The sequence below is a fragment of the Cryptomeria japonica genome, chromosome 3 (assembly GCF_030272615.1).
Source record: "Cryptomeria japonica chromosome 3, Sugi_1.0, whole genome shotgun sequence".
Classification (NCBI taxonomy): Eukaryota; Viridiplantae; Streptophyta; class Pinopsida; order Cupressales; family Cupressaceae; genus Cryptomeria; species Cryptomeria japonica.
The window spans coordinates 318,242,525-318,255,370 of NC_081407.1; positions in this window are offsets into that span (position 1 = coordinate 318,242,525).

Sequence of the window (12,846 nt, forward strand, 5' to 3'; positions counted from 1 at the left end):
CAAGTTGATAACAAAGTGAAGAGTTAAATGACAACATTGCATTGGTTGGTAAAGAGGACACTTTATGGTGGCTTTCATTTGGATGGATTTAGAAGAAATGAAGAAATTTGATGTCAAAACAATAGCTTTTGAGAAAATTCTAATTAAAATTGTAGGATTATGATGAATTAACATTGCTAAAAAGAATTTAATAGAAAATATAATTATCAAGCAAACCATCTTGGAGCTAAAAAAGCTACTGAAATAGTTTGATCAAAATCAAGTACGATATTACTGCATCCTATCAAGCTTTTGAAGTACATATAATGAAAGAAGACAACTAAGCTATAGAAGATATTCAAATAGTCAAACATAATTTCAAAAATGTGGTCTTGGAAGAAGTATTTAAAAAATAAATTATTGATATACTAAAAAATTATCATTAATGTCAACTATAATATTTAATTATTAAATAGAATTATAAGAAATAATAAAGAGCTTAGAAACTTAAAAAATGAGATTTCTTAGCACCATCATTCTAGGATCTAAATTAATTCCATTGGAAATGAAACAATTTAGAGTCTATAAAGGGATGTCTTCTTTAGAAAAGTTCGAGGTGATAAGAAGTAGCTCCTCAAGAAAAAAGAGATTTTATTTCTATCTTTGAATTATAAATTAGTCATTTATATAAATTAATATACTCATTTTATTTATGAATTTATAATGAAAAGGAAATATTTTAAATTTATTAAAGTTGTAAATAAAAAAGTAGTTATAAGTTATTTATTAGGGAAATAGCCTCTATGTGTGATGCTAAGTTGTATTTTGAGGGAACTTTTTTCATTTTCACAATTTTATAAAAGGGTTTTGGAGTTGTTTAATTTTATAAAGAAATAAAAAATACATAGATTATCACATCATGGTGTTTTCTAAGTACTATTGTTGATTTCTTGTATGTTAAATTGATATATGTTTTTATATTCCCTTGTTTTAGTAAAGAAAATGCCTTAGATCAAATAAATTTTATTAACTGTGTAATATTAAAGGTGTATAAGTTATAATTTAGAAATAGTGGACTAAAAACTATTTTTATAAAAACCTATCTTATCATAAGTTAATATTTGTGAAACATCATCCCTTCTTTATTTCACTGTAAACTTTTGATGAAATAGTATCTTTCTTTTATGGTGAAATTATTTATAAATCATTTCCATTAGGTGTATGAAATTTAAGTCAACTCTCGTATGCTTCTTGCTAGGATTTCTTGAAAAATCATTATTTATTTAGTTAGTTTTATCTTTTAGTATTTTAGGTAAAAAATACCTTGAAAATAAAATATTTATCATACAAGGGAGTTACCACTCTAAAAAAAGAGGAAATTGTTAAATAATAAAAACTTCTTCAATTATTGATATGGTTGCAATGAAAAATATGAATACACCACAAGCTAAAAAATACATATATCATCCATTTATTTATGTTGACACCGAACCTTGTGGCCCCTGGGATTTGTGTGTTTTTCAAAGTTTTTAATGGGGTTTTGTTAGCATCCCCTTTGATAGACGATTCAATTTTCGCTCCTATATATGTCTAGATCTATGGTCTTATCCTAAATAGCTTGTTTGGATGGGGCTCCTATTGTGTTGTGGCTACTTATAGTGTTGTGATGCCTCAATTTGATCTATTTTGACTCATGGTGTTGCAATGGTTTGCCCTGCAATGTTTTGCATGGTTTGTTACTATGCTTATAGAAATTTGTTGGGAAGAGGGTCCCTTTTGACTTTATTGAGGGATGTCGAACCACTAGTCACTTACATAGTCATCTTCCCCTTACATAATCCTCCCTTGTTCTCATATTCAAGTAGGAAGTGATTGATATGATTATGCTAATAATGGTTTGACATGTAGATCTTAATAGTTGCTAGCTTCTCTTCCCAATCTAAATAAATGGGTAAATTGGATTCTTAAAGACTACTCATGATGGACAAGATTAGACTTTATTCCTACTTAAGCCTGTGATTATTTATCATATCCTTTTAATCTATTGATGGTGTCTAGGTAATATTAGATGGTAGGTGTTGGATGTGGGTTAACCCTCCATCTTGATTAGGCCTTCATTCTCCCTTCAACCACTCATTAAATCGATCAATGTCTTTCTCATTTAGGTCAAACTTCCTAATATCCCTATGCAATTCTAGAGAAACTCATATTTTGAATCCATTGAAAATGATACTGGTCAATTTCACAAGTAACTTTGAAGTAGTCACCGGTGAGGAGGGACCTCAAAGAGATCAATCCGGACCGGTCAGCAAGAGTAAACATAATAGAAACAAAAATATATGATGGAGACAATGCAGAACAGATTGTTTTATTGCATGAAAATTAATCACAACGAACCGATAACAACCAGGTTACAACATACCAACTCACAGGCCTGGTAGAATATACAGAATAGGTCACAACTGGGACCTTGAATCTTGAGATCTATCTTCTACACACAGTCTAGCTACTTGATTCTCTGATTGATTACATTTTAATGCATAATTATAATTATATATATATATATATATATATATATATATATATATATATATATATATATATATATATATATATATATATATATATATATCAATCCAAAGGATCCAGTCGGCCCAAAAGGGATAAAAACCCGAAGAACAATACCTAACATGCAAAATAAACAAGGTTGGCCTCCGCCAAGAGATTCCTTCAAAAAATCCAAAGGATGAAACGTAGATCGCAGGAAAAGGTCTGCCACACGCCAAGGAACATTGGAATCAACGTCCAAGGCTCTGCAAGCTTCGAAAGGGGTTCTGATAGATCACCAAAAATAGGTCCAGACAACCGGTAACAAGACTGCCAACTGGTCAAGGAAACCGATAGCGATATCTTGTCGAAAAATGATCCAAACGCGATGTGGTCTGAAAGAAAGAAAGATGATCAAGTCTTCAAGTAGAATCCAACTCCACAGGATCAGGTGAGCCAAAATTGGGACACATAGAAAGGAAAACTAAAAGTGCAAACAAAAAGCAAAATAGAAAGGAAAATGTTTTTGGTTGATGCAAGATTGCTATGAACCGGGGATGCTCCTGCATCAGACATCTGGGGTTATTGAAAAAAAAGTGACCCTCTCACTTTGTCGAGGTCAGAGGGAAACCAAGGCGGTCTACCTCTACCTGAGAAATCCAAGATGAATCTTCAACTGGTCTGTCCTTCCACTTCACAAGATATTCCTTATACTGTCTGCTCCGGGTACTACGCCCAATCCTACTATCCAAAATCTCTTCAATTTGATCTAATTCCTTATGGGGCAACTGTTTCCCCGAGTCTGCAACACTGTCCTCACTTAATACTGGTTCATGATACTCATGAAGATCTGCAATGTTAAACACAGGTGAAATACTTAGACTATCCAGTAACTCCACTTCATATACATTTCCAGAACTAAACTTCCTCAAAATCCTACAAGGTCCAAACTTCTTCATCTGCAACTTGTTATAAGCTCCAACTAGGAATCTCTCTTTTCTCAAATATACTATCACTTTATCACCAACTTCAAATTCCTTATGTCTTTTCTTCTTATTTGCCTTCTCCTTATACTTGTTGTTCATGTCTTTCAAATGTTGCTTAACCTGAATATGCAATGCTGCCATGTGATCTGCAGAGTCTTCTTCTTTAGAACTTTTCTGGTCTTCACTGCTAATGTCTCTCAATTCTGATATACCTCTAGGATGCACTCTGGTAACAATCTCAAAAGGTGTTCTTCCCGTACTTCTATTCATTGAATTGTTGTAGGCAAACTCTGCTTGTGCAAGGATCGAATCCCAACTTCCAGTTTTATCTCCCACTAAACATCTCAACAAGTTTCCCAAACTCCAATTAATAACTTTTGTTTGTCCATCAATTTGTGGATGAAAAGTAGAACTAAACTTCAAATTTGTTTTCATCTTCTTCCAAAGTGTTCTCCAAAAATAGCCAACAAACTTAGTAACTCTATCTGAAACTATGATCTTAGGTAATCCATGCAATCTCATCACTTCCTTGAAAAATAGGTTTGCTACATGCAATGCATCTGATGTCTTCTTACAAGGTATGAAATGAGCCATCTTCGAGAATCTATCCACTATCACAAATATAGAATCATTCCCTCTCGGTGTCTTAGGCAATCTAAGTACAAAATCCAAGCTTATATCCTCCCAAGGTCTTACCGGTATTGTCAAAGGTTTATACAATCCCACATTCTGACTACTATCCTTTGCAACTTGACAAACTCTACAACTATGCACATATCTCTTAACATCCTTATGAATATAGGGCCAAAAGTATTGTTCACTCACCAATGCTACTGTTTTGTCAATGCCAAAATGTCTAGCTAGTCCTCCACTGTGTTTCTCCTTTATCAAATTCTCCCTCGTAAAACTCTTAGGTATTCACAACTGAAATCCTCTTAATAACATCACATCCTGAATGAAGTAATCCAACCACTTTCTTCTATCTACCATAACCGGTTCTCTGCATGCTTTCCAAGGTTCTACAAAATTTGGGTCATCATTATACAAGGTCTTCAAATCTTCAAATCCTAACACTGTCACTCTCATCTCTGTTACCAAGTTCCTTCTCCTACTCAATGCATCGGCAAATTTGTTAGATTTCCCACTTCTATGCTTCAACATAAAGGTGTAACTCTACAAGAATTATACCCATCTCATATGTCTCTGATTCAACTTACTCTGACTGTTCAAATACTGCAAAGCTTGATGATCTATATACAACACAAACTCCTTAGGCAACAAGTAATGTCTCCATTTCTTCAAGGTTGGAACTAAGGCATAAAACTCCTAATCATACACTGAATATCTCCTTCGGGCATCATTCAATTTCTCACTGAAATAAGCTACTGCTCTCCCTTCCTGACTCAAGACTACTCCTATTATTGTTCCACTTGCATCACATTCCACTTAAAATACTTTATTGAAATCCGATAAAGCTAACACAGGCTACTCAGTCACTTTCTGCTTCAACAGTTCAAAACTTTTGTTTGCTCCGACGGTCCACTTGAATTCCTTTTGATCTCCTCTCATGGTCTCAGTCATAGGGTTACAAACTGAACTAAAATTTCTGATAAACTTTCGGTAAAAACTAGCTAATCCATGAAATGATCTTACCTCTCCAATGCTTTCCAGTGTAGGCCATTCAACAATTGCTTTCACTTTCTCATGGTCCATCTTCAAACCATCCTCAGATATCACAAATCCCAAATAGACTAATTCATCCTTCGTGAAAGTACACTTCTTGATATTGATCAACAACTTCTCTTCTCTCAACCTTTGCAAAACTTGCCTTGACTGCAACAAATGCTCCTCTTTTGTCCTACTTAAAATTAGAATGTCATCCAAATACACAATAACAAACTTACCCAATAATTTCTTCAATACCTCATTCATTAGCCTCATGAAAGTACTCGGTGCATTAGTCAATCTAAAAGGCATCACCAACCATTCATACAGTCCTTCGTTTGTCTTAAATGTTGTCTTCCACTCATCACCTTCTCTGATCCCAATTTGATGATATCCACTCTTCAAATCTATCTTTGTAAAGTATTTTGCTCCACTCAAACAATCCATTATGTCATCCATCCTAGGCAAAGGAAACCGGTATTTCACCGTGACCTTGTTTATTGCTTTGGAATTAGTACACATTCTCCATTCTCTATTCTTCTTAGGTGTTAATACTGCTGGTACTGTACAAGGGTTCGAACTCTCCCTGATCAAACCTTTATCCAACAACTCCCGCACTTGTCTATTCAGTTCTTCATTCTCTGTCAGTGTCAACTGGTGTGCAACTTTGTTAGGCACACTAGCTCCGGGAACCAAGTCAATGCAATGACTAATACTTCTCACAGGTGGCAATCCATTAGGTATATTATCTTAAATGGTGTCTTCATATTCTACTAGCAAATCTTTTATCTCTTATGGGTGTTCTCCTTCCAATTCCTGTTTCTCTATCCTCTTAGGAATTAAGGCAAAACACACATTCTTGTGTCTCAATCCATCCAGGAATTTCCTTCCATCTACCGAATAGATTCTAGCATTCGTACAAACTTCGTTCTTCAAAGGTTCCTCCAAAGGTGACAAGGTTTGTGTCATCTCATTGACCACAATAGTGTATGTATTCTTCCTCCCATCATGTAGTGCCTGTCTATCAAACTTCCAAGGTCTACCCAACAAAAGATGACAAATATCCATATGCATAATATCACACAAGACTTCATCATGATAATTTCCAATTTTCAATTTCACCAAACATTGTTCACTTACCAACAATTTATGTTCATCCTGAATCCATGCTATCTGATAAGGCTTAGGGTGTTTAAATCTCTCCAATTTCAACTTATTCACTATTTCTTCTAAAACAAGATTATTTGAACTACCACTATCAATAACAACTTTACAACACTTACCATATAGCTTACATCTGGTCTTGAATAGATTCTTCCTCTGCAAGGGCTCTTCATCTCCTCCTGTATGACATAAAGCTCACCTCATCACCAACAGTTCTCCATCTTCCGATTTATTGTCTGATTTGGTGGGGTTTTCTTCCATAATTGTTACTCTTCCGGTAGTTTATGTCTTCTTACACTCGAATGCACGATGTCCTCCTCCACACTATAAGTAGGTTCCTCTAAATGTCCTCTTGTCTTGTCTTCCAAAATTCTCATTCTGGTAACCATCTGGTTCTGTCCTCCAGTAGAAAATTCTATCATCCTTTTGGTATGAATTACCTTCTTTGTTCACTTCCTTGACCTTGCTTTGATCTGTACTGGTTCGTCTTCCTTCGCTATATCCTCTTCCTCCAGTAAACCTTCCACCTTTGCCTATTTGCCTCTGCTCATGTCTTTTGTTTAACTTCTCTTATGCCTTTAGGGTATACTGGTAAGCCTCTTCAACACTCTCCAATTTGATCAAACTGAGTTCATCTTGTATAGACATCCGCAATCCATTCAAATATCTTGCAACTTGTTCAACTTCATCATCAACATGTCCAGATCTGATATTCAACTTGTAAAATGCTTTGGTGTACTCCTTCACACTAGATTCCTTCTGTCTCAAATTTTTGCAACTTCCGAAACATATCAACTTGATAATTTGCTGACACAAACTTTGACTTCAACTTAGCAATCATCCGATCCCATGTCTTAATTTTCTCGTTACCTCTTCTTTGTCTATCAACTTGCAAATGCTCCCACCAAAGAGATGCATGACCTTTCAACCGAGTACATGCATATTTCACCGTCCTCTCTTCTGCAGTGTTTTCAAAATTAAAATACTTCTCCATCTCTGAGATCCTATCCATCAATTCATCTGAATCTAACTTCCCATCATATTTTGGTGGGGTGAAATGAGGTTTAGTATTCGCCCTACTCAAAACCCTCAAAAACCTTTCCTCATCCTGATCAACTGCCGATATGTTTGCTTGTTTTGTCAAGGCTTCTTCTCCTTCATCTTCACTTACACCTTCAGTATGTTGGCCTCTTCTCTGGGTTGTCTCCACGACTTCCAACTGGGCTACTATACCTCACAACATCTCCATCACAACAAGGTTTGCATTCCCATGCGCTCCACCATTCCTAGCTCTTCTTCGCGCCATCATTCATACTAGTCCTTTGCAGTTGCAGGTTGGATCCGCAATCCACCACCCTACAACAAAATTTCAGGACACTCAACCTCCAGAATAAAACTTCGCTTTGATACCACTTGAAGCAGTCACTGGTGAGGAGGGACCTCAAAGAGATCAATTTGGACCGGTCAGCAAGAGTAAACACAACGAAAACACAAAGATATGATGGAGGCAATGCAGAACAGATTGTTTTATTGCATGAAAATTGATTACAACCAACTGGTAACAACCAGGACCTTGAATCTTGAGATCTATCTTCTACGCATAGTCTAGCTACTTGATTCTCTGATTGATTACTTTATAATGCACAATTACAATTATATATATCGATCCAAAGGATCTAGTTGGCCCAAAAGGGATCAAAACCCGAAAGACCTAACATGCAATATAAACAAGGTCGACCTTCACCAAGAGATTCCTTCAAAAAATCCAAAGGATGAAAAGTAGATTGTGGGAAAAGGTCGACCACACGCCAAGGAACATTGAAATCAACGCTCAAGGCTCCGCAAGCTTCGGAAGGGGTTCCAGTAGATCACCAAAAATAGGTCCAGGCAACCGATAACAAGAACTACCAATCGGTCAAGGAAATTGATAGCGATATCTTGCCGAAAAATGATCCAAATGCGACATGGTCTAAAATCAAGAAAGATGATCAAGTCTTCAAGTAGAATCCAACTCCACAGGATCTGGTGAGCCAAAACCGGGACACACAGAAAGGAAAACTAAAACTGCAAACAAAAAGCAAAATAGAAAGGAAACTATTTTTGGTTGATGCAAGATTGCTATGAACCAGGGATGCCCCTGCATCAAACTTCCTCATATTTTATATGCACTACCTATGCTCAAATTTTGGGTAGATGTCTCCAATGCTTTTCTTGGTGCTATTATCTTGATGGTGGAAAATGGTAATTAGGCCCAATTGATTGATTACAAAGATCTTCCATTCAATTTTAGAAGACATTTTTCTCTCAAGCACCTCACTTTGAATTGCTCCTACCCTCATTGCTTGGAGATGGATGCAACTACTTGGTGCAAAAATGACCTCATTGAACACTTCATAATGGAAGATTCTATCTTTGAGGGTGATGTATCTCTTAAGATATTTGTAAGGGTGGACCACATTATGGATGTGGAGGCATTTGCCTTTATGCACCTTCCTCTTTAGTTAGCGAAACTCTAGTATCAACTAATGTTTTCCCCCTGTTAGGTCAAATGTAGTTGCTCCTTCTATGATGTGTGATTCCCTTATTGCATACGATGGTGGCTCCCATATTTTGGTGGTCTTAATGTCATATATGATTGTACCTATGTCCTCATAGTTTGAAGGGTTGATGCTAGATTACGTCCACCCTTAATCAATTGATTTGAATAATAAATTGTCTTACATGTTTCTTCAAAGGAGGAAGAGGGATCTTCCTAGTTTCTATTTTGCATGCTTAGATTTTAAGGGTGTATAACTGACTAGATTAGGATATAACATTGTGTAGTTATTGACCTATTATCTTGGGTTTTAGATTCCTATTTTTTTGGTCTTGACTTGTTCGTTTTGCTAGTGCTTAACTATCTCTTTGCTAATTGATTTAACTTTTTTTATCTCATATCTCGTGGGTCACGATATTCATGTCACTTGACATATTTTATAAAAAGTTTGGACCATTTCAAAAACCCAAATTTTACTCTTATAAAAAATATGCATACAATTTTTAGCTTGAATAGATATATTCGCAAAAAAAAAATATAACCTTAAATTCTATTATGAAATAGATGTTTTGAATATAATAAAAAATCATTTATAATTGCAAATTGAAAATAGATTTTATAATTTTTGTATGCATATGGTTAATAATTATCTTTAATTTTTTAATTGTAAATTACAATTATTTCTATCATTAGTCTATGCTTTGTTGGGTTGTCACTCTATATAGGCATGGAATTGAAAAGCTCAATTTAAAGTATTATGTATATTTTTTTGGTGTTAAATATAATTTCAACATATTATTGATCATAATTATTTTAAAGATTTTAAGATCTTAATGCCAAGATACATGGAACAAATAAAATTTCATCATCCATCATGTGATCTTAAAACTATAATTATTTACACTTATGATTATTAGATTCTTATATTATTTATTTATTATTAAAATTACAGTAGCAACAATAATCTTGAAAAAATTTGCTATAGCCAAACATTATTTTTCAAATATAAACATATATAAAAAAGATGAACTAGTGTCATTTATAGACCTCCAATCACTTTCTTATATTTGGATCTACCTTGCCCTTTGTCTTTGAAGATGATATGGTGACTTCTAATGATATTAGTATGAAAATTTAGAGAACACAATACCCATTTCTTGTATTACTTAACATTTCCATCGCTCATCATGGAAAGAGGTGTTTAGTTTTTTAATATTATTTAAGTAATGTAAACATGTTTAAAGTAAAAATGTACAATTAATTTTTTAATTTAAATATATATTATTTTTTATTGTTTAATATTTTAAATTAAATTATATATACATTTGATTCTATTTTTTAATCATATTTAAATTGAACATATAGTATGGCTTAAAAAAGTTATACATTATTTCAATCTAAATTAATTTTTTTTGGATCGGTAATAATTATATTTTATTAGTTAAGACTAAAAGGTACATCTACATCAAAATTTCCAAAAACAAACCACTTCTCCAAACCACCCACAAAAACCATCCAAACCTCCCATCTAAAACCATAGTTTCCCAAAACAGTATACCACTCAAACCCTACCCCACCCCCACATCATCAACAGCAAAAGTTCATCATTACATCATGCCAATAAAAAATCTGGCCGAATTGTTCAAATCGTTTATAACATAAAACGAAAAATTCAAGTTTTTCAAATAAAATTCTATCTAAACAAAGCGAGGCGCCCAAAAGTACCCTGATCCAGGGAATTCCTTATCTCTCTTTCTTCACAGTTGCTCCAGCCGAGGCATGTGAGTCTCCAGTTGTCCTTTCTGCACCTTCAACCGCTAACCCATGTGAATTCGATCCTCCTGTCACGTCACCAAACCCACCAGCCACACCACCCACTACACCCTGCCTTGCCAATTCTGCCGATAGCTATCTCGTAATCGGCCTCCTGCATCTCATCTCTTCCACCATCCTCACCTTCCCACCCCACTGACGAATTACATCTTCGATTTCTATTATCTGGGCACAGACCACGAGCCCTTCCTAGCCTCGTCTCGCATCATCCCTAAAACGGACTCGAGCTTCCTTGCAACGACAAAGGAATTGGATTCGAGAGTGCCTCACCCGCAAATCCACATTTTCCTCTAGGATTTCGTTAGAGAGATTGAAGCCCCAACCCGACACGACCCATTCCAATAAGGACTCCATATTTAATAGATACTCCTGTGAAATGATCTTCTTTAGAACTTTTCTCACATCCGCGTATGAGTAGCCCAACTCCAATCCCCAAGCCATGATGAGAGAGTAAATGTTTGCTCTGCATCTATATCTATGGCCGATAACCGCCATCTCCTCACCTAGGACCAATTGAATTGCCTTAAAAAACAACGGGTCTTTTGCAAGAAACATCTTCTCGAGCTTTTTCAGTGGGATGGGTCCCCAAAAAGCTGGCATTAGCTTGGAGGACTGTAGAGTAAAATTTGCTTCCATTTTGGTGTTCGTAGGAAAAAAAATTGCAGAGAAAATTCTGACGAGGTCTGTCAAAACCAGTTACCTTCACCAACTTACATACTATTCTCATTAAATGCACAAGAATACCAGAAATAGAATTAAAAGTAACACACTCCACCATCGTCGCCATTTCAAAAAGCATTCCACCATAAATGCGCATTAATACACGACCTTACTCATATGAAATACTGACCGACATACATGAAATTTAAAATTGTAGGCGTACCAACTTGGCAGGAAACCTTAACTCCATCTCACTATGTCTTATTTACAATCGCGATCTCACACGCTTCATTTGAAAGGCCGTCAACAATGACATTTCCTCCTCTTTTCACATGAGAGATACAAAAGTCTTGGAAAGATTTAAGCTTTCCACTAATAATGTGTATGTATTTATTCAACTTCCAACACGATGTATTGCCTTTGATCAAAGCATTGACTACAATTTGGGAGTCACCCTCCAGATGTACCTTCGTTGCCTTCATGTTTACTGCCAGATCAATTGCAAGTAAAGTCGCTTGAGCCTCCGCCTCATTATTGGTTCCATCTTGAAGCCTTCTTACACCCGTGAAGAGGATCTTCTCTTCATCATCACATGCCACACATCCCACACCTGAAGTCCCTGGATTACCTTTTGAGGCCCCATTGAAATTTATTTTCACCCACCCCTTCTCCAGTTTTGACCATTTCACCATCTTCCCATCAATGGAAGCACACAAAGGATTAACCTCGGGGAACCCATGAATGGGTCAATCTAATAATATGAGTTTAAACTATATGAGTTTTAAGCTAAAAATGGTGTAAGTAATTTTTAAAAAATTAGATTAATATAAGTTCTTATTGTTCAATTTTTTATATCAAATATTATATACATTGCCTTATACTTTCTTATCACTTTAAATTATAAAACTTACATTATCTTTTAATTGCTACTTTAGAACAAAATAAAATGTATACAATATTGGTAAAAAAAAAAACTCACTTGCAATTGCTCTCATTATAACAGATTTAGGTATGCGAAATTAATTGCACACTATAAAATAAAAAAATAAAAAATAATCTTTAAGTTATCCTTAAAAAATAAAGATGTAACAAATCACTACAATTACAATGCCTATCTTTGGAGGTGGACAATCAATAATCAAACTTAAAACAATGGAAAATTAGAGATCCTTACCAAGAATTTAAATTTTATTTCTGAATTTACATAACTAATAAAATGGACATTATGATTTTGGTTGGCAACATTTTTTAATGTATATGAATAGCAACAATTTAAAAAGAGAAATTAATGTCAAATTCATTTTGCTTAAGCACAATATCACATATAAAGAAAAAAAAAGGCACTTATGAAATTCTTTCTATGGAAAATATATATGATCTTAATTTTAATTTGAAGGGCATTGAAAAATTTAGCCACCAATTCTACCATTTTCTCCACATAATATGTGGCTATTTTGAATCTTCAAAAGAATATAA